Here is a 22,541-nt window from a genome sequence, read left to right as displayed (position 1 = left end):
CTTCCCAGATGTACTTTTATTGTTTAATCAAAAATATTATCTTCATTATTTTTTCTTATATATAGGCTATTATGCTTCCTACTTCCCACCATCTTTCATGGTTTCTTACCCAAGTTATATATACCTAGGTCTTTATCATTCTTCTTTAAACTATATCTCAACTTATTTTTCCAACTTGTTGGAACCTTTTTGTTGCTGTTAAGATTCATTAACTCAAATACAGCAGTCCAGTGCAGGCACCACAGAGTTGTAATCACTGAACTGGAAGGAACTTCAAGGGTCAGCTAATCCAACTGCTTACAGCTATGCAGGATAATGAGATGGACTATTCCTTCATTGGGGTGAAATTTTGTGCTGTGCCTGCTAGGCCATGGTAAACTTACCATGTCTAGCAACAGTGTCCTTGTGCATATTTCTCTACTTGGGCTGCCTCAAACTAGATGCAGTATAGCTGCATCTGCATGATTTAGAGGTACGCTAACTGGACCTGTTACTCTACATTGCTACTTAGCCTGCTTAGAGAATTGTAGAGACATGGCTATAAGGTGTGATTGAGGATTCTCCTCCTGGGCATAGCAAGGGTAGACATGGTCTGAAAGCCACAGAACAAATTTTGCATGGAGAAAAAGACTAAACAAATTGACCCAGAAGGTCATTGTGTTCATACCACTATTGTGTTAGAACACTTTGACACATCCTGATACAGAACTTCTAACCCCCATTTAGATGATCTTTTTATGATAAGAGTGCTCTATGTGTAAGATTAGAACAAAAAATAAATTATGTAACCTACCGAATTGAAACAGTAGAAAAAATGGATCCTAGGATTCAGATTGCCATAACCTTAAATGAAAATTAGGAAAGTTAGGTTTGTCTCACTACCTGGTTTATCTACTAAATGCACTTTTATTATAGCTATGTATTGTGAAATTTTAATGTGTTCCACTATGAAAAGTTAAGAAGGCTGCTATATAAGACTGATGCATTTGAATAAATTTTCCATTTTGTTTGCAGATTTTAAGTATTTTTTAATATATACATTGTCTAAAATTGAATGCACATAATTATTTTTGTTAATGATAGTCACTGTTACAATTTACTTTTGTTTTCTTGGTAGTTCTTGGACAGTATTGGTTATTTAGTCTAAGATTGCTCATCAGTGCAGCTGTATTTATAGCTTCTTAACTTCCTTCCCAACAACTTGAATGTTTATCGACAAAGCTGATTTACAGAGAACTCTGTTGGTTCATCTTTTGCTCAATAGTCTATATGCCATCTCATTACTTCACATTCATAACACAAATCTTGCAATGCCTACTAATGCAGGTGTTCTAACCTTTTTCTTTATCTTGCACTGTTTAGAACCAATTCTTATTTAGATGAGGACCTTTATACACCACCCTGACTTTAAAGTGAATGGAATTTACTGCAGTTTTAAGGCTAGAGTGTTGTAAGGAGTTCTTAGTACAAATAACAATCATGTCTACATTCAAGTTCCCTCATGTTTGTTCTTTTATATCAACATAAAAATACAATTTATGGAAATAAGTTGTACTGATATGTATGGGCAACTACACTTATAAGTCACTCTCAAGGACCATTTTGAAGAAGTTCATGTTAGGCACTGCCAATCACTTAGACCATAGGGTGTAGATGCACCACATGTTGGCTTGTACGCTGATATATGTTATGCCTCAACTAAGTACAGAAAGTCAAAAAGCCCAAGTCTGAATTGATTCAATCTCTGCAGATTAGTCTAAGCTGTGTAGACTGAATTGATAGGCAAGTGAACAGGCATTCACTTTTGATTATAGAAATGCAGTCATTTGCCTTCAGTGACCCAGGCCAGAAGCCAGGCCAGAAGCCAGGCATGCTTCCCTGCTCAGTTGGAGCAGACAGCTTGGGTCACGGCTAGCATGCTCACCCTGAGAAGGAGGGTTTGTGGGGGTGGTACAAAGCATCCTGGGATGCTAGGGGACTGTGAGTTGACTTGAATCTGGAGGGGATCAGGGACAGAAGCTCAATAAATTGATTTAACCTAAAATAGGTTAAGTCTGGCACTACAATCCACGTAAGTTTATCTTAAGCCACTTCCAGCCATTTCAAAATCAGTTTATGTGCACTGAACTTGTGTTGCAGATTTGAACTGGTTTGTGATCACTTATACCAGTTTGTGTATAATTGGTGTCCTGAGCCTCGGGCTCAGATTTTCCTCCACTTATTAGGTACCAAAGTGCACCGTGGCACCTAAATGCAAACTAATTCCACCTTACCCAAATGACTAAAAAATGTTAATTCATCTACTTTTGTAACACACTTCCATTTTAGCCTCAAGGCAAAGTAACAATAAGCACAGAGGAGGAGGGGGATCTAGATACCTTTTGTATTAACAGGTGTTCAGGGATTCCAACAGGGTGAAATAAAATCTCACTTATGGGGGAATAGGTTCTCACCCCTAACTTATAAGTGCCTGACCACCACAATGAAATACACAGCCCTGTGTTAGGTCTCTCAGTTGCCTATATAGTACATTAGAGAAGGTTAGAAATAGGATTGACAACATCCAGCCACTGTTAATAAATAGGAAATTCTATAAAGGAATGTGTCTGCAATCCCACCCTCTCAAAGGTATCTATCTTCATGCAGGCCTCAGTAAGATACCTATGTGAGTTCAAGATTCATGGCTGAAAACTCCCTCCTCCTGCCCAAGCTCTTACTTTTGCAAAAAAGAAAAACAATCGCTCCTTTTCTTTTAAAAGAATATTTTTGCTTTTGTCAAAATTGTGCAAAAAGTAACTCTTGCAGAGAGCATTGACTGCAATATCATCCTAGTTAAAATGTAAGATTTCCACTGTCTGTAAATGCTTACAATGCAATTTGTAAAAATAGTAAATTATGTCATTATACGCATGCATGCGTGTGTACACACACACACAATATGTACACACGTGTGCACACATACACATATACATATAATTTGCTCCCAAAAATGTTAGATATTTATGAAATTTTTCAGTTATAGAAAAAGTGTTACTAGCTCTCTAGCTTGTTAAAACCTGAACACTTTCTTAGAATTTTTGGCTGAAGTTTGTGGGTCCCTGACTCTCTGCATATTATATTTTCAAGAAAAAAAATGTATTTGGAAACTCTATATCCACAAATGTTTAATCACCAATAAATTTACCTTGAAAGTATCAGATTGTGGCAGGATGTGTCCCAGAGGTGGCCATGATGCCCCCTGATGGCCACGCAGTTTCTGCCCCAGCTCCAGTCCCTAACTGTCCTCTTCTCCAGGCACTGGGTCCTCTTGCCCCAAGTCCAAGTCCAGCCCACTGACCCTCAGTCTGTGCCTTCTGTGGCCACTGAACATCTTTCAATCGCACCCCATGGCTTTAAGTCCCACATAGTGCAATCTCAAGTTTAGGGTGCTCCTCATTCTTCTGGGGCAAAGGTAGAGAAAGAGAAGTGGAAGGCTCCGGCAGAGTGGAAGAAGGTGAGGGACAAAGGAGCGGGATGGTATTTTCACCATGGGAACAACAACAATAAGTACATAGCCAGGTAGGGAAGGGAAAAGTGAAAAAGGGAAAGGGGTTGAAGGAGGGGAGAAATGGGCCATGGGTGCCTGCTCCTCTTTCTCCTTCTAGTAATGGGGTGGGAGGCCTGTTACAGAGATGCAGATTCTGCTACAGAAGATGAGAAATGGCATCAAAGCTCCTAATGCCCAGTACAGAAAGGAGCCAGCAGCCTCTTCACAACCCTTTCAACCATTATATGAGAGGATAATTATGGCATCCTAAAAATGGTTCTAAGACCAGATAATAAAGATTAGGTGAGAGCACCTCTGCACTTCTCTACATTCTATTACAGCTTGCAAGAAAATCCAATGAATAATGCCTGTCCTGGGTACCTGCCAAGTTGCAAAAAAAATAATTTTACAACTGAACTGACTCACCCGTTTTCTCTGCTGCTGAAAGGAAAGTAACAACCATCCCTAACCCTTCATCTTGTCCCACCTAAAACAATCTAGAAATAAAATGGAAAAAAATGCTTTCCAGTGGTGCAAAAATCATGATGTCCATTATGAGGCCCAACCCTCTTCTAATCCCAAAGGGAGGGCTCCCCTCCCCATCCTGACCAGTCCCTGGCCATTGTTATGAAACCAAAATGCACTTTCTTTGAGGTTCAGAGGGACCTGTCATGGCACTTACCTTTCTTTATGTTCAGGGAAATTATATGACTAGTTTGAGGACAAAGGAGAGGTTACAAGTAATTTCTTTGACTTCCTTCTTTGATAATAGGGGTGGCTTCCATTGAGTAGCAATTAGACAAAGTGACGATAGAGTAGCTAACCAGTTTGAGGATTAAAGCTTTGTAAAACAATGCACCTTAGAATGAAACGAACATTTCATAGTCTGTCTTGGGGACAGTTAGATGGTGCAGAGATACCAATAGATACAGAACATTTTTGTATTTTTAGCTCAAAAATAGCATTGGAAAAAGCACCCAGTATCATTATAATCATTATTATCTGACTTCTGTTTATGTTTCTCAGTGATGGTTGTCACTAATTGTCTACTGAGAATGCACCGTGGAAACCAGAAAACCTTTAATTAAGGGGGATTGTTCTAGGCTTTCTGTGCATCTAAGAGCTGACTAGAGGGTTTTACTTTTTTTATTGTGCATTGAAAACTCAAAATTAAAATAGGATTAAATACAGATTTCTCTGGTAACTGACCCTCATTTCACAGGGTTTATGAGGGTGTACATTCCACACAAACACACAAATATATAATTTATTTATTTATTTATTTATTTTATTTTATCAGAGACAGGTGAAACTTGGGGAAGTAGGAATTTTGCAAACATAATTCATTATTTTCTGGGAATTGTATAATTAATTAGGGTTACAGCCATCTTTTCCTGCAATTTAAAAATACTTCCAAATGAAGTGTATCTGGGAACAAGTATTTTTTTCCAGCTAAAGGAAGTCTGTAATGGGGAACAGGTGACAGAGTTAGTGATAAAAGGACATTAGCCAAAAAAAGTTGGTTGACACAAGTGGGAGGCCTCATTAAATTAATCTATCTGGGATTTTATTATAATTTTAATTATTTCTAAGGGAAGGAAGAAGAGGAAGGGGCAAGGCTGTTGTGACTTAGGGAAGGGGCTGGAGTGAACAGCCAGTTAGTACAGATGAGATTTAAAATTGAGAGAGAATTCAGGGGTACTGAAATAATCACAGTCCCTTAAGGTTCCCAGGGCACCTGCTGCATCAAAGTCTACTCCCAGAGGCTGAAGTCTGCAAATGATTCTATTTGCGAGTTCCTTTTCTCATTTACTCACCTAGCTAAGTTTAGGTGCCTTGGTGTTTGTTGGAAAAAACCCTTTTGTCTCTGCTTGGCTGAGGAAGATACAGGCTATATTCAGTCCATTTGCCACTTGAGCTTGTAGTTTTTAAAGTGGAAAACTATTATCTCTTCTTGAATTGAAGTAACAAATAGTGAGTTCTAGGCAATATAGCTGTATGTCGTATTTGACTGAGTCTATCTCAGTATCTCCTGTTGAAGCTCTTCCATTTTCCATGGAATAATTAAATATTTTTTGGGGGGGAGGGTGGGGGGAAATGACTACAGACTACTGGTTAAGACACCAGGTATGTAGAAGAAGAGTGGACCTTAGTTTCTGCAGCCTGACTCAATGATGATTTAATTTAAAATAGTCAAACATTTACTCAAAGGAATAAATGAGGACTTGATTGTTCAGTGGAATGGTAAATGCAGTGTGGGCTCTTTACTTCCCCATGCCTGGTTTGAAAGATGGGTCAGGAATAAAAGTGTGTATCCCATAATGGTTGTTCAGTGATCTATGTGAAATGGGTTGGTTTTGTTAATCTAGAATTTAAATTTTTTTTTTTTTAGGTACAGGCTGTTCAAGAATAAGTGAGACACAAAAAAGAAATGATATCAGAATTAATGGGACAAATTAATTCCTCTCCGGGACATTTCACCACAGTTGTATTTGTCCAGAGACACTTTTTCTGGAGTAATTAAGTCTTTTAGGGTTTTTTTGTACTTTACTTAAATCTAAATGTGGAAAGATTTTTAAAAATGGGGGGATGGAGAAAACAGACGAGAATGGATGGGTATCTCTGCCAAAACTACCTCAGCCCCATGCATTAATTGAGAGATGTGCTACCAGCCTAGAGGGCACTATCTATACTTGAAAATTTACTTATCCTTTGAGCCCTTTTAATGATTCTAGTGTCTTGAGGTTGAAACAAATTGATGTGGTTCATATGGAGAACTTTTTGTTGCTGGTGCCAATTCTGTACCCTTTTGTAAATATTGTACTTACTGTCTAGTGCCCACCTTCAGGATGTTTCTCTGAGTGCACGGTACTCACTTACATGTCTACCATACTGGCAAGACCTTTGCAATATTACAGTGTTAAATAAAGTGGTTGGCAAATAGCTGGCATACTCAAGTTATTACTAACATGAACAGATTTAAATTGATGAAAGTTATTGTATGTATGATCTCGCTTCATTACCTTCATTGGAGAGAATTTGGTGTCATACACTGAGTGGTGCACTGACAATATAAACTGAAGGGGATCAGAAAGGAAAATGTTTTCCCTTTCCAATTGCACAATGGATGAGATGTGAAATGAATGCAATACTTGATGAGCAGCCTCAAGGCAGCAGATTTGACACAACATACAAAGTTTCATTGGGATTATTGCGTCTCACCTTCCCCTTGTTTTGGCACAAATAACTCAAATGAGTAAATGGTGCTAGTGTTTAAAAGACAGAGTGAGCTGTTAGAGATCTGCAGACATTCAAACCTCTGTGTTAACAGCCTGCCTGCAGTTACTGCATTTTTCCCCCAATAAATTGTTTACTGACTGCTTAAATAATTGTAGGCACTTCTGCAAGCTTCTAATGACTTTAGAAGGCCACATTTTGCTCTTGGTTATGTTAGTACAAATAAAGTTATCCTAGATTTACACTGAATTAAGACAACAGAATATAATCACTGTCCTGCCCCCAGCTCATTTTGTTGTTCTTGCTAATCCATGGCTATACAGTAAATTTACTGTGCCAGGCAGCAGCACTCTAAAGCATGTTACACGGCTCTGCACAGGCTTCCTCCTAACCTTAAACAATGTAGTAGCATCTGTGTAGTGCTGCAGGCAGACTAATTAGTAGAAGCATGGGCTAACTGTCTCTGTTCCTCACTGCCTTGCACTTTTAAATTGCCAAACACTTCCAAAGAGCCCAACCCATGGCTACTCTGTGACACTTGGCATCAGCTAAACTGGTAAAAGTGACTGTATAACAGATTTTCCCTCAGGAGTAATATCTTTGGTGTCTGAGGCCTTCCTCACTAACTATAGGCCAGTCTGTCTCCCCATATAAGCTCCAGTTCAAGACAGAGCCTCAGGTATGGTGGGGACATTTTTTCTGTGGAAAAGAGTGTGTCTTGAGCAATTGTGTGTTCCTGATTTTTTTTTTTTTTTTTTTTTGATTGTCCTGAGGCCCATGCAGACTTCAGGAAAGGCAGGATAGAAGCTATACACTTCTGTCTCTGTACAGGACCCTCCACTGCTATAAGAGTAAATTCAACAAAATAATCCCTTTTAAGAATTTTAGTCCATATCCATGACTTCCAAAGAACAGGTGCTTAAAATAAACTCTGTTCCTGAAGCTCTTAAGATCCATATTTGCACTCATTTATATTCCTAAAGTTTGCCCCCAGTATCCTAAAGACCCAGTATCAGAAGTGCATAGGAGCCCAATTTTCACTGGAATCAATTAGGAATGTGTGTTTAGCTGTACTTACAAATATTAGAGGTCACTTATCTGTGTCTTTGACATCAAATGCCTTTAAATATCTGCTCCTAAGTCATAAATATGTGACAAGCACTCAGTTATGTGTGTTTGTTCAGTGGGAATTACCTGAGGGTGGGAATTCCCAGTGGGAATGAATAAAATAGTCCATAAAAGGGTTAATACATACACAGAGGGCGTTGGCAGACATTAAAATCATGGTGCAATTGGGATATGAGGAATTCTGTCGTACCAAACATCATGCATCCTACCATGCCACTTTTGCATGACAGCTTGCATGATGTTTGGAATGGAACATAAAATTCCTCAGATCCCAATGACTTCACTGCAGAACTGCCCCCATCCCACTCCTGCAGATCAGGCAGAAGCAGCTTTGTTTTACACCCTAACCTAAGCATTGGGATTGGGCATGGGCATCCCTATGTAACTCTTGGTGCATGTTGCTAACCATGGCCATGTCCAACTCTTCAGGACCTGGGATGCCAGGTAGCTCTACCCCCTGCTAATTTCACCTAGGAGTGACCAGAGACTTCCTGAGAGGAGAGGCTCCCTTTGCAATGGAAAGACCTTGCAGACTCATAATTAACTATTTACAGAATTTGATTATATATAGAAGAAACTTGCTACATGCATACAGACAGTAAATAATATCAAAAGTTTGAAACTATTTACAATGCACAAGGATGAGATTAAACAAATATAATAGTTGATAACTATTCACACCTAAAGGATGCTCAATTTAATGAATACAAAGCTAATAACTTAGGCACTGTGTTAAATACTCAGTGTATTAAATCCCTAATTAATTATTTAAAACTAATAGCCAGTCACCCCAACTTATGCCCAATGAATGGAGGAAAGGGCAGTCCTTTACTCTTGTCATCACATGGTTGCGGGCTCCAGCTGCCTTGGGCTAACCCATTCAGGCCTAGGCATTTCACAGTTGGAAAAGGCTGTTTCCACTCATTCCACTGTTTCCACTCATTCCCTGCAAAACACATTTTTCTCCTTGCACCTCCATGCACTCTTCTCTGCCTAGGCATGGACTCTCCAAGCATACACAGAGAGGGCAAGTTGCTGCCAGCCGACTAGGCAGCACCTCTGGGTTGACTTTTCCTTAAGGCACTCAGGCACACCAAGGCTTCCCCTCAGGTCATGCTTCTCTGGGTCTCAACCCACACAGGCATCCTGGGGACTTTCCCTAGCTGGCATCTCTTTCTGCCAAGCTTCCTAGTCCCTTGACAGTCCTTTCCCAGCCATTCACACAGGGGGTTTATCACACTCTTACTGGCCCCACCCCCCAGTCTCCAAGCCCAGTGGGGAATCACTGTCACATTCTCTAAGGATTTCCCAGGGCTGTGTCCCTGTGACAGGGCACCTTTGATGCCTGCCACTTTAAGGACTGGAGGCAGGCAGCTGGCAGGTGCCTGATTAGGGCGGCCATTTTATGACCCAGTATTTATAGGGTGAGGCAGTAGTTTGCTGCTAGCCACTGAGAGAGAAATATCAGCTGGCTGAGTTATGGCTCAGGAAAACCTTGGAGGTAAAGGCAGGAGCTATGGGGATGGTCTGGAGGCTCCTGGTCTTGGCATGACCTAAAACTGCACCCTGCTGGGTAATGGGGGTCTGGCAGGGCTGTCTGGCAGGCTGGTGGGACAACCCCCAATAAATACCAGACCAGTTACTCCCCCTAGTGAAAGGCAGGTAGGGGCACCTTAACCCCAGCCCCCACCATCTGGTGGATAGTTATGAGAGCTGTGGGAGTAGTGGGGCCAGGTGCACCCATTAGTAGGCACCTGGGCTGAGCAGGGACAAAGGATCCCAGAGACCCCGGAGGAGGTAGTGTTGTTATGAAGTGGGACTGTGTGGGCCCAAGTAAAGTAGGATGCAGCAGGGTGCCTGAAGGACTGCATGATTTGGGGGTGCAGAGTAGGTATGCAGAGGGTGGCTTGAAGGGCTGTATCAGGGGCATACTGAGTAGGGCTGCCAGGGTGGCTTGAAGGGCAGTACGTGGGCCAGCCCTGGAAATGTGAGAGTTCAAGAGTGGCTGCCCAGTGAGGGGCTAGGGGCAAAATCAGCCCAGTGTAGGCACAAGGTTACACCACATAGAGGTGAACTTGAGGAATCTGGAGGTGCTGCGTGGTAGTGCCAGACAGAGTATAGCAAAGCCCAAAGGTGTCACTCAAGGGGAGCAAGGGTGGTGGACTGTGGCCTAGTGATAAGTGGTATGTCAGAGGCCCCTGTGAAGTAGAAAGAGTGCAAGAGGCCTCAGTGAGAGAGGGGCAGTGTGTGAATGTGTGTGAAAGAGGCCAACAATGGTCTGAATTTGCCCTGGCCTCAGACCAGGGAGCAATAATAATCTGGATGTCATCTGCAAGGCATGGGCCACAGTGTAGGGAAGGCTCAGAGCCACGGCTAGCACCCCTGGCATCAGGGTAGTGTAAGGGCAGCCTCCCACATTAATAAATAATGTTAACATTCAAGGTATACCAGGCAAGTTAAGGCAGACTGCCCTAGGCAGGTGGGTGGGCCGACATGAGATCTGGCCTCAAGTTTGTCCCCGTCACAGTCCTCACCTTAAGGAATTTGTTCAGCTCACTCAAACTCCTTGTGCTCATTCTAGAGGTCTGCTCTTTCCTGCTTGACCCTTCAAGCTTCTCTCTCCACCTTCGGGGTGGAGAGACACTCCAGTTTTAAGTGGAACCACCCATCCAATCCCTGGGCTGGAATTTTCCCAGGCTTCCTAACTGCTTTTTGAATCTTGCATCCCCTTGCTTGGGGTAATCTGAACTACAAGTATGGCATCCCTGTTGAGACAATCTCCCAACAGAATTCTTCTTTTAGACTGTCACGGGCTGTTTATATGTGTGTATACGCCTGTGTGCATACAACCCTCTGTAGTACAGGGCATGGCCCATTTCCTAAATCATCTGAGGGTAGACTCCTAATTATTCCTTTATCATTGCAGTGGCAGGTCTTTGTCAGTATTCTCAGCAGTCCTTTTATTTGTGGGATATTATAGGATGTGGTTGATGCTCTGAAAATGGTTTCTTGCAGTCATGGAACAGGATTTGAAATGGTATTTTTGGAGGATTCTTTTAATTAATGCAGAGCACTAAACTTGATGGTTCAGGAAGCTCCTTCCAGCAGTAGTATAACTGCAGGGAGTGCAGCAACAGGGGCAGTAGCTCTAGACTTGAGCTGGGGGGTTGCAAAAATAGTGCCACTGTAATCGGCATCATGGCAAACCAAGATTGTCCTTTGTGCAGTGGCTACGCTGAGTATAGAGCTGCCCCACTACACCTCTCTTATGTTCCAGTGTCCCTGCAACTTAAATAAAAAAGAGAAATTGTTTTAGCCTGTACTGGTACAGATTGCAGCTGCTCTTAGTGTTCTTAAAATGACATAAATTACAGTGGATTATAATTAGATTATCTGTTAGATTATGTCATTATGAGATAATCGGGAGACTATTTCATCCATTTACTTTTTTCATTGAGACAATGTCGTGCCATAAAATGCATTGTACAGACAATACCAATATGAAGAATAAAATTCACAACATATTTGAAAATGTAAAATGAAATGCCAAAATTTTCCAAAACCAAAGTTTTCTGAAAACAGTTCTCTCTCTCTCTCTCTCTCTTTATTTTATTATTATTTATTTTTACAAATTTGTTGCCATGGGCATATTGCTTAAATATTTCTGTTTTAACAAAAACCAACATTTTCCTTTAAAAATAAATGATGAAACGCCTATTAACAGTGCACACTTCTATTGACTGTTCCTGCAATTATGTACCACAACATATTTCAAACTGGGAACGTCTACACACAATCCTATGGCAACGTTGTTACTTTAGTACTTCCTTTTAGAAGTACTAAAGCATGGCACAGCAACCGCCCATACTGCCCTGTATGTATAATGCATGGTTATTTTTAGCAGCTACTTCACTGTAGCAGCATGTTATAATGGGGGAGTGCACCACTATGGCGAAGTAGCTACTGGTCATGGGTAGACACCTGTGGACACTGTCACCATAACACATCACTATGGCGACGTAGCGTCACATGTAGATGCGCCCACTGAGTACAAACTTTTCCAATATGTTTTGTTTTGTTTGTTTAAAGGGCTAAAACACATTTCTGAAGAATTCAATCTCACTAGTTAACTTACTGCAATTAGTTAATTGATTAAATATGATTATCTTCATTAGATAAAAAAGTGTGAAATGATATAAAGTTATGCTTGCACAAAGGAAAAAAATTAACAGGTTAGCCTCAATGTAAATGTTGCTATCCCTTCTCTCAGTCCTACATACTGATGAATTTCTGTCCCCTCCTTCCTCTCTTGTATACCAGAAGCCAACATAGAAAGTAGATTTTGAATACAGTCATTGATGCAGGTAATTTAGACCTTAATATTCATTTGCAGCACACCTGATGCCATTAATGCTGGATTTAGGAAGTACTAAACCAGTATAATTAATTTAATTATAATTCTTTCCCCCACCCCCAGTCTATTATATGTATATTCCCCCTAGCTGTTTTCCAATTATAAAATGATAATTATATTTGTTGGCAATGGGTGGTCTACAGGATAAACATAGTATATATCTGCATATATAGTGCATATGAAGTGCTGTTAAAACAATGACCTCTGCAAGTTGTTCAACCAACAAGAACTCCAGCATGTTTAGAAATGTAGGTACTATTTTATAAAAAAGTATTTTATTATAAATGCAAATGTATTATATAAATTCAATACCAAACTCCAGAAAGTTATGTCCAGACAATAATGAAGCTGTTGGAGCTAAACAGCATGAGCTTATCTTGATTCCTTCTTCAAGACTATTATAAGTGAAGGAAGAATTAACAAATATAATTCACTAGAAGTTTTGGAAGAGTACTGTCTTACAAAATCTCATTGAAAGCTACTTCTAATTGACTTAAATATCAATATGTAAATAAAAAACACAGCCATTTATTTGTACCACCTATCTAGGGGATTTGTAAAAGAGATTGCTATAAATTTAACTCAGTCTACTACTCTTCTTTATCAACTTGATTATTAGTTTGAAAGAGAGAGTAAGTATGATGCTTTTTTTTTTTTATATATATATATATATCTTTTTCCTTTTTATATTCAAGAGATCAGGCATGGATGGGAAGGTAAATGGCTGGGTACTTGGGAAAATAATTGTGAAGACATGGAATCCAAGAGCTGATGTAACAGCAGATAGAATTAAGGGATAGGATGGGTAGATGGAGAGGCTTGTGGCCTTGGAGGGGAGGAAAACTAGGAAGGAGTGGCAAGTAAGGGATTAACAGGAATGCTCAATGAACCTGAGATAAAGGACATATGGGTGAGGTAGTTAAGGAAAATCTACTGAATCACCTGGAGAAGGCTGGTGGGGAAGAGAGGGTCAGTAATGGCATATGAGCAGTCCTTTAGCAGGAACTTTGTCAAGCAGCAAATACATCTTTTATGGGCTCCCAGATAAAGTAAGATTTGGAGCGGAAAGAGTTTGGAAAGTTTTAATTCCATAGGTAATACAACTTAGTAATTGATCATTTTATGTGTTGAACTTGGTTTACAGCATTCCTGTGGTTGGGTATTATTTCCCCTATTTTACAGATAGGGAAACTATGATAGAGAGGCAAAAGTGAACTGTCTAGTGATACTTGGCAAATCAGTGATTAGCTGATACCACATTTGCCAAGATATTTTTTTTTAAATAAATGTCAGAAGACAGTTCTGAGAAGCTCCTGTGGTTCTGAGGGCTGCTATATTTTCGAGGGGATCATATGTATGTATGTATGTATACGCAGATGTAGTATGGATGATTTTAATATGAAAATTCAAACGAGTAAAGGCTGAGCTGCAAACAAGAGTATAGCAAAAACTTTGTGGAACCGCTAAAACTTAGTAAATGCGAACTCTGAGTGGCGATTCATGTATTTTGTCAAAAAATAATTTAAAGGGGATGTGTTAGAAAACAATATTAAAATATTATAATGCAATTATATGACTCAATTGTTAAACATTTATTTTTCATTACTGTCGCATAGTCACCTGGTATGGTTTGGTTCCATATCTCTGCGGGGTCTGGTGTGTGTGCACTGTCAGGAAGGTGTCTCTTGTGATGTGACTATCTGCACTTTCCAGTGAATCACTCTCTCTCACATGCCATGATTTGGTGGAATGCTTCTCTTGTTGGGAGCTGGAGTGTGCTGACAGCCCCCTTCCAAGAGTCCCTCCCTGGATCTTCAGAGGGTTCCTCCTTTGCCTCACACCCCTGCCCTTACCAAATCAGTTAATAACCTAAGTTGTTCACCAGCAGTGCTTTTTCTTTTCTTGTTGTTATGTGGCTGATAAATTAGGCTCGCCCTGGTTCCACCCATACAGGCTGTCACCACTTGATGAAGCCAGCTACTTCTGGTCTCAGCCAGTTAGGGTTTGACTGGAGACTTTCATCCTGGCATTGTATCTTGCTCCAGACCCATGATGGCCTTACTCCAGGCTCTCTTGGGCTCAATCCAAACAAAAAAAAACCCATGAGTCAGGAAAAGAAAATAAAGGAAAAATCCTCAAAACCCCCCCAGAGTCCCCAATAAGCTCCTTCCTGGAGTGATATATGCGGGTGGGCCTCTGGGTCCCCTCTTCACTAACCCTCTGGGGTGTGTGCCTACCCTTAGTTCAGTGCAATAGTCCTAGGGTCCCTCTCCTGCTTTGCAGGACCTTTCAAGGGAGGTTAACAGGAGATGTCAAAAAAAACCAACCCAAAACAAAACCACAAAGCATAAACAAAAAATAAAGCCCAGCAGCTCGGTGGTTCACCAGCTGTTTATTCACTGGCACTGAGCCTTTGCAGCTGAGCAGCTTTAATCTTCATTACGATCAGGCCATGGGCCCTTGTCACCCTCCAGGTCCTCAGTCTTCTTTTGCAGCATGCCACTGCTGCACTCACCAATGTCCTCTGATGATCCTCCAATTGCCGCTTGATGCTGCTAACGCTCCTCTCCACTTGTGGGAGAATTTCTGCTCCTGGACCTAGCAAAGCCTGAAAATGCTCCACCTCCTGGTCCACCAGTGTTCTCCATCTGCTGCCCCTTCCCAGGGTCTGAATTCACTTGCTTCTGGCTCCCTCCTCCAATCCGGAGGGGTCACCAGCTTTGAAAATACCATTTTGCCATCCTGGCTGGAGTCCTGACCTCTGCATCTCTCGGGATGAGTGTCACTGTCCCTGCAGCCCCATCTTCTGCCTGGGGTTTCTCTTTCACTTCTCTGCACCTACTTCAAAAAGTATACAGTAGCAACAGGATGTGTTCTGAAATAACAAGATATGTTATTTTAATCAAGGAATGACTTCTTTGGGAAAGGAAATTGGAAAGATTGAGACTGTTTCATTCAAAAGTAAATGAATAAGAGGGAATACAATAAGGATATAAAATAACAAAGGTATATGGAAGTAAACTTGCATGGTCTTGTTTACTCTGATACAAGGACAAAGAGACATTCAGTAAAAATGAAAGACAATAAATTAAAATCTGGTAAGAAACATAATAATATAACCTGATAAATCCAATGCATAAGTTGCCTGTGGAAATTACTGTATAATATTTAAAGGTAGAAGCTGGGCAAGACTGAAAAAAAGCTCTGGATGCTTACATAGAAAATAAAGATATACAGTTACATTAGCCTGAAAAAGTTAAGTGTAAATAGGCTTGGCAGGATTTGATTTTTTTTTTTTTATTGATAAACATCAATAAATGACTGTTTCACCTCACAATCACAGTCCAATGGAAAAATATTTCCATTGGTAATCATTGAAAGAAGAAGTAAGGGGGGGGGGGGAAGGGGATGTGGGTTAGGACATCCAGGGCAGGGGGTGCTGGGCCTATGCATAAGCATACACATCAACTATCACTAAGACTCCTGGCTGCAGGACATGCATGAGGGGGGAGTCTTTAGAGGCCATGGCCATGTCTCAGCAGTAGAGAAATCCCCAGCTCCCAACCAGCCCCAATGGGGATGGGGGAGACAAACAGCCTAGGCTGCTCCTCCAGCACCGCTCAAGACCAGCAGAGGAGCAGCTGGATCCAGGGCAGGGGAAACCCTCATGCTGCAGCTGAAGCTCACTGGGAAGAGGCAGGGGAAGAGGCTCACTCACTCGGGGGCTGCTCTGGTGCCAGCCACACTTGTAGCCAAGTTTCCCTGGAGAGCCAACTTGCCTGTGTACTCATGCAGATGAGCGTGTGCACACTCACACACGCATCAAACTCCTGTAGAGCCATGGCCAACAGCACTGGGCTCACATGCTCCTGGCTGCCAACAGCCCTGCCCCTCCAAGCCCACTCCCAGCACAACCTTACTAGCATAGCCCTCAGCTCCTGCAGCAGCTACCCAAGCCACTGCCAAAGGAGCAGTACACGGGCAGCACAGCTGGGGCTCTCCCCACCCTGCCTAAATATTTAAACTGATAAAAATTGAAATAAATACTTTAAAATAACCATGACTTTAGCTGTCAGCAATTACAAAAAAAAAAAAAAAAAAAATCAAATTCTGCCAAGCTAGATATGAACCATCATACTTTATGATAAGAAGCCATCACTAGTTATCTGGGTTTAGAAAGTCATTTTACAAATGAGCTGTTTATGCCATAATCCATTATCTGGAATCTTCCATCATCCTCTGAAGAATTTGGTTTTTCTACAACTAGTGGTAAAATTGCTTAATCTTAAATGATAGGTATCAAAATATAATTTCGTGCTCTTTTATTTCCCAGAGGATATATTTTTTCTGTGAGAATCACATTTATTGCTCTCACTATGTTAATGAGACAGAATATTTTTAATGGAATAAAAGGTGAGAGTCGGCATCCAGGCTTTGGGGTGGAACAAACAAACTTTGAGGAGGAGGAGTTAAGTAGAAAATGAAACAAATATATCAAATGGTAGCTTGCTTCTCACTTTCGATATAATTTTAATCATGGTTTCATTTTGATTTGATAATTCTGAGGATATTTTGCTGTATTTGTTAATATACTTAAAATCCTATGGGAGAAGAAAGCTGTAGGGGAGTCCTAACAGTAGAAAGACACTTTCTGGGTCTCCAGTAGTCTGGATGTCCACCTACCTGAATGCAGGCATGGTCTAATAAACAAACAAACAAAAGTATTGAGTCTTCACAAGTGAGCAAAAATTTCCCCTTTACTAGGACCTCCATCCATGCTCACAGACCATTTCATACAAGTTTCTCTCAAGTAAGCAAACACTTCTGATGCCACTTCAGTAAATATATTTAGCTCTCTTTATATAACTAGATGTATATCCTCTTCCAAAATCACTGAAAAGATCATGGACATCAGTTTGTTAGAACAACCTATCACACTGAATGAAAAGTTATATGACATGCAGATCATTTTTCCATTCCATTATTTGGTCATATGAATTAACTCGGGTCCTCTTCAGAGCTTAATCTCTTATTCAGTCTGGCACTTGATCTAATTCCTAGGTTTTTCTTTTTTTATGTAAGAGCTACCTATTGCACACTCTTCCATTGGCAATTTGGGAAGTCATCAGTATGTTGATTATAATATCTAGGATGTCAAAAGTTAATAGCTTTGATGGATATGCTGAAATATGTCATTCCTTTTTTTTTCTTTTAAATAGCCACGGGCATTATAATATCAAGGGAAGGATTAGCAGGGATAGTCATCATGTTCTTGGCTAGTCTTGTAAAAAGATGTTGCCAGAAGTCACCCTTTCACTGCTACCTTAGCAACTGCCCTAAATTTACAATGCTCACATCCCACTTATGCTTACATTATTTAGTTATTGTATGTGCTTCTGTAAGGAAGAAGTTTGTCTTTTAAATGGTCTGTTTCTGTCAATTGTATTGAAACTGTGTTTTGCTTTAGTGTTTACAAACAAAAGCAGACTCATTAGCTGATAGAGTCATTGCCCAGCTGAATTGGTGAATGAGACAGACAGCAAGTAGACTGAGAGCAATCTGTGCAGCTTAGAGACACATATCCTGTCTGCTGCAGAGTAGTATGACCAGTCAGTCCTTTACAACAGGAAAGAAAATATTTATTGACTTTTTTTGGAACAATATTTCACCCTGACACTTCTGGCCCCGCTGTGAGTGCAGAGCCAAGAGACAGCTCTGCTGTACCTCCATCATAGGCAGGAACCTACTGATTCAGATTGAGATGTTGAGGTGTCTGCAATTTTGTTTGCCTCCTCTGAACCAAAGATGAACACAGTTCATGTGGAGAAGGAGCATGTGTGAGAGAGGAGCTCACTGGAATCTTTGTGATATTTTATGTAGGAGTTAATTTATCTGACTGTCATGTTGAAGGCTGGTGGCTGATATGCCATCACAAAAACTGACTTTCTGACTTGGCTAGGATCTCAAGTAGTTTTTGATCAGTGTTAGTGCCAAATGGTATATTCTGTAAAAGCCACAACAATAAGTGCAATAAAGAAAATCACAGTTCAGACATGTCCAGATAAATCTGCTACAGTCTCTTATACAGAATAAAAATGAGATTTGGGGTAGGGATGAACAGGTAACATCACTTAAGGAAGACTTTACCTATAGCTCCATTCTCAATTGTTAATTATTCAAGGCCTTTAGTAAACTGGAAAATTACATTGCTAGAAAATAGGCTGTTATACATTAAGGCAGACAAGGGGTACCATGGCAAAACTATCTATGCACCACACATTAGAGTAACTCTAAGAACAAGCAACTAACTGACACAATGTTGAAAGTGACCTGAGGAAGGGTACTTTGTGCCTGAAAGCTTGTTTACTAGGGCTGTGCAAAACTTCGGTTGCTGTTTCAATTTGGAGGAGATTTGGCCTGATTCAGAGGCTGAATCTCCAAATCTGAATCGAATCAGGAGACCCAATCTCTCAAAATTAAATCGGAAGCCTCCAAATTGATTTAGAGAGACTTGATGATTCAGCCATAGACCTAGCTTTATATGTCTTTTCTGTGTACCTCGAGATACCAGGCGTGGCTTGTGAATGCTGAGATAGTGGGGAGGATGGAGCGTTCCAAGGGAGCGCAGAGGGGGTCCCCAATGTGCTCAGTGGTGGACCTGGAAGTGGACCAGAAGTACTTTTGGACCACTTCTGGGTCTGCTGTGGAGCATGCAGGGGATCCCCTCATCCCCTGGCTCAGCAACTGGTGCCTCCTGGGTCTAGGGGGGGACCTGGGGTTCCCCTGTGGTCAATCACCAAGCTGGGGGACACAGGGGGGTCCCCCACATGCTCAGCAGTGGACCTGTAAGTGGACTGGAAGTACTTGCAGTCCATTTCCATGTCCGCTGCCAAACACATGGGGAACTCCCACTCCCCCGCATGCTCCTGTAGGATGCTTCATCTGCCCCACCAACTTGGCATTTATGAGCTGCGCCTGGTACCTCAAGGTACACAGAAAATGCATATAAAGCTATGTCTATGGCCACTGATTCTCTGTATTGGAATCGAATCTTCAGATTCAGATTCTGCTGAATCAAATCAGGACAGTGATCTGAATCAGCGAATCAAATCACAGTCCCCTGAATTGGGCCGAATCTGAATTAAATACTGCCCGCTTCGCACACCCCTATTAAATGGGCCCTATTTGATTCTGATTTGGCCTGAATCAGGGACGGTGATTCAATTAATTAATTTGGATCACTGTCCTTGATTTCGATTCAGCTCAATCCGAATCTGAAGATTAGATGCTGATTCAGAGAATCAGCAATTTGGACATAGACACAGCTTTAAATGCTTTTTCTAAATACCTCCAGGTACCAGGTGCAGATTGTGAATGCTGTGATGCTAAGGTGGATGGAGCATCCCACAGAAGTACGGTGGGGGGGGGGGGGCGCACACTCGGCTTTGTGAATCCAAAAGTGAACTGGAAGTACTTCTGGTCCACTTGCCGGGGAGCATGCAGCTCCCCCCCCCCATTCCCTGCCCCCGCTCAGCAATCGGCTGTGGGGGGACCCTGAGTGCCCCCCCAGACCCAGGAGGCACCAGTCACTGAGCCAGGGGATGCAAAGGGGGGCCCCAGCATGCTCCCCAATGAATACAGTATTAACCCTGAAGTGCTTCTGGTCCATTTCTAGTTCTGCTGCTGAGCACACTGGGGACCCCTCCATGCTCCTGTGGGACACTTCATACACCCCAGCATCACAGCATTCACAAGCCACTTGGTACCTTGAGGTATGTAGAAAAAATATTTAAACTGTGTCTGTATCTGAATCTTCAAATCTTTCTGAATCTCTCTGAATTGATTTTTGGAGGGTTCCAATTCAATTCATAGAGATTAAAGGGTCCCCTGATTCTATTCAGACTTGGAGATCCAGACACTGAAACTGGCTCAATCTCCACTGAATTGAATCAGTGACTGAAGCTTTGCACAGCCCTATTTTGTACCATCTCTCCCAATTATCCAGTAATAGGTTTCACTAAAAAAAACCCTTGCTTCTCACATAGTCCCTGGATCATCATGGCAATAACCCCCACTACAATGTTAAATATCAGTCATTGTCTATATTGCATATCAGGGTGTGCTTATCTTCATGTTCTAGTGGTATATCTACACTTCAGACTGCTGTGTAACTTATAGGTCTGCAAGCCTGCTTTAAAATCATCTAGCTCTGCTACCAGAAGCAGTCTAGCTGTAACAGCACAAAGTGGGTTAATTTATTCTGCTTCCCATATTCTTATACCTCAAATGATTCTGGGATCCAAAATGACCACTATACTGTACTTTTCAGAATAGACATACTGTGCCCGTCTCTGTTTGATTATCCGCTCCCATGCCACTCTAGCATGTGCACCTGGTTTTAGATGTGATGAGGTCCCATGAAATCCTGGAGAAGCCCCTCAGCCACTCTCGGGGAAATCCCAAAACTTGCCTGCCATGACTTTGAATGTTTCTTCAGTGATGGGGATTCCCGTTGAGTGGACCTCTGGTATTGTCCTGTTTCCCAGTAGATGTATGTGAGGCTCTGTCTCCCCTATACCCTGTCCATATTCCAGCCCTCGAGATGAGCCTGAGATCTTTCGTGCAGCTTGCCCTTCGGTGGTGTCAGTCCCGGATCTTCTCTCCTTTTTTTTTTTTTTTTTTCAAGCTGGGCATTCTGGCTGTCTCTCCTTGCCCCAGCCGGGTTTTTCTGTGGCTTCTCACTGAGCCACCTCAGATCCCAAGTTCCTATGCTGCTCGCCGCTGGTGCAGGACGCTTCCCCTGATCCCATCTGTGCCGATGTCTGCCTCCAGGTCTGGTCCTCCAGCTCTTGCTGGTGCTGGGTGCACTCAGCGTGGGGAATGCTCGCCACTCCTCTCATTCCTGGCATTCTTGCCCATTCCGTCTCGGCGCTGGCTTTTAAATCCGCTGGGCGGCATCTCCCGCTGACGTCACCTGGCTCCAGCTGCAGATAAGTGCAGCTGATAAACTGTGCAGGTCTTCCTGATGTCTCCCCAGATCATCGGAGTTCTAAAAGGGGTAAGTTTTCCTCCTTTTTAGGGTTTTCCCTTAGGGGTTGTGTTCCCCTTGTTCTGGGTTCCCTGATGGGCGGGGCTCCTTGCCCCCCCATGTCTGTACCCCTGCAACACAACCCCTGCTTTAAGATGCCTTGGGGCACTTGGTTCCTCCATCCCAGGGTCCTACCTGATGACTCAGTTGTTTCTCTAGAATGGTATTCTGGGTCACTGGATCTGGTCTCATGTCTGCATCTAGATAAAAAATCGACTACGACATTACTTTTCCCAGGTCGGTGTATTATATGGAATTTAAATGGCTGTAATGCCAGGGTCTACCTTGTGATCTGAGCATTGTCGTTCTTAGCCATAATAAGCCACTTAAAGGGAGCATGGTCAGTCACAAGTTTAAACTCCCTACTACCCATTAGATAGTACCTAAAATGCTCTACCACCCAGCGAATCACCAGGCACTCTCGTTCTATTGTCACATACCGTGTCTCCACTGGTAGTAGTTTGTGACTGGCATAGGCGACTGGCCTTTCTATTCCATCCTCTTCCTGGGTTAGGATGGCTCTTATAGCAGTTTCTGAGGTGTCTGTCTGCAAGACAAAAGGTTTTCGAAAGTCAGACGCATATATCAGGACGTCCTCGTACAAGGCCTTCTTTAGTAATTCAAAATTTCGTGTCATCTCCTCTGTCCACCTTATGGATCCTGTTCGTCACCCATTAAGGGCTTCTGTCAGGGGTGCTACTAGCTCATAAAAATGGAGAACAAATCGTCAGTAATAGTTAGTCAGTCCTAGGAAAGATCTAAGCTGTCTGCCATTTCAGGGCATAGTGAAGTTGCGGATTGTCTCCACTTTATCTGCCAGTGGTCTAATTATACCCCTTCTGACCAGAAACCCCAGATATTTAGTTTCCCTTTGTGCCAGGGCGCACTTACAGGGGTTGGCAGTCAATCCTGTTTTCCGTAATTCTGACAAAATTGCCTTAAGAGCTCTCTTGTGTTACTCACAGGTTTGGGAAAATATGACAATGTCGTCTATATATGCTGTTGCATATTTGGCGTGTGGAACCAAGACCTAGTCCATTAGGTGCTGGAACATTGCGGCTGCCACGTGGAGCCTGAATGGCATTCATGTGAATTCGTAGAGTCCCCAAGGGGTTCCAAAAGCTGTCTTTGGCTAGCTCCCTCTTGCC

The sequence above is a fragment of the Alligator mississippiensis genome, chromosome 1, assembly GCF_030867095.1.
Source record: "Alligator mississippiensis isolate rAllMis1 chromosome 1, rAllMis1, whole genome shotgun sequence".
NCBI lineage: Eukaryota > Metazoa > Chordata > Crocodylia > Alligatoridae > Alligator > Alligator mississippiensis.
Note: the sequence above shows the minus strand (reverse complement) of the source record.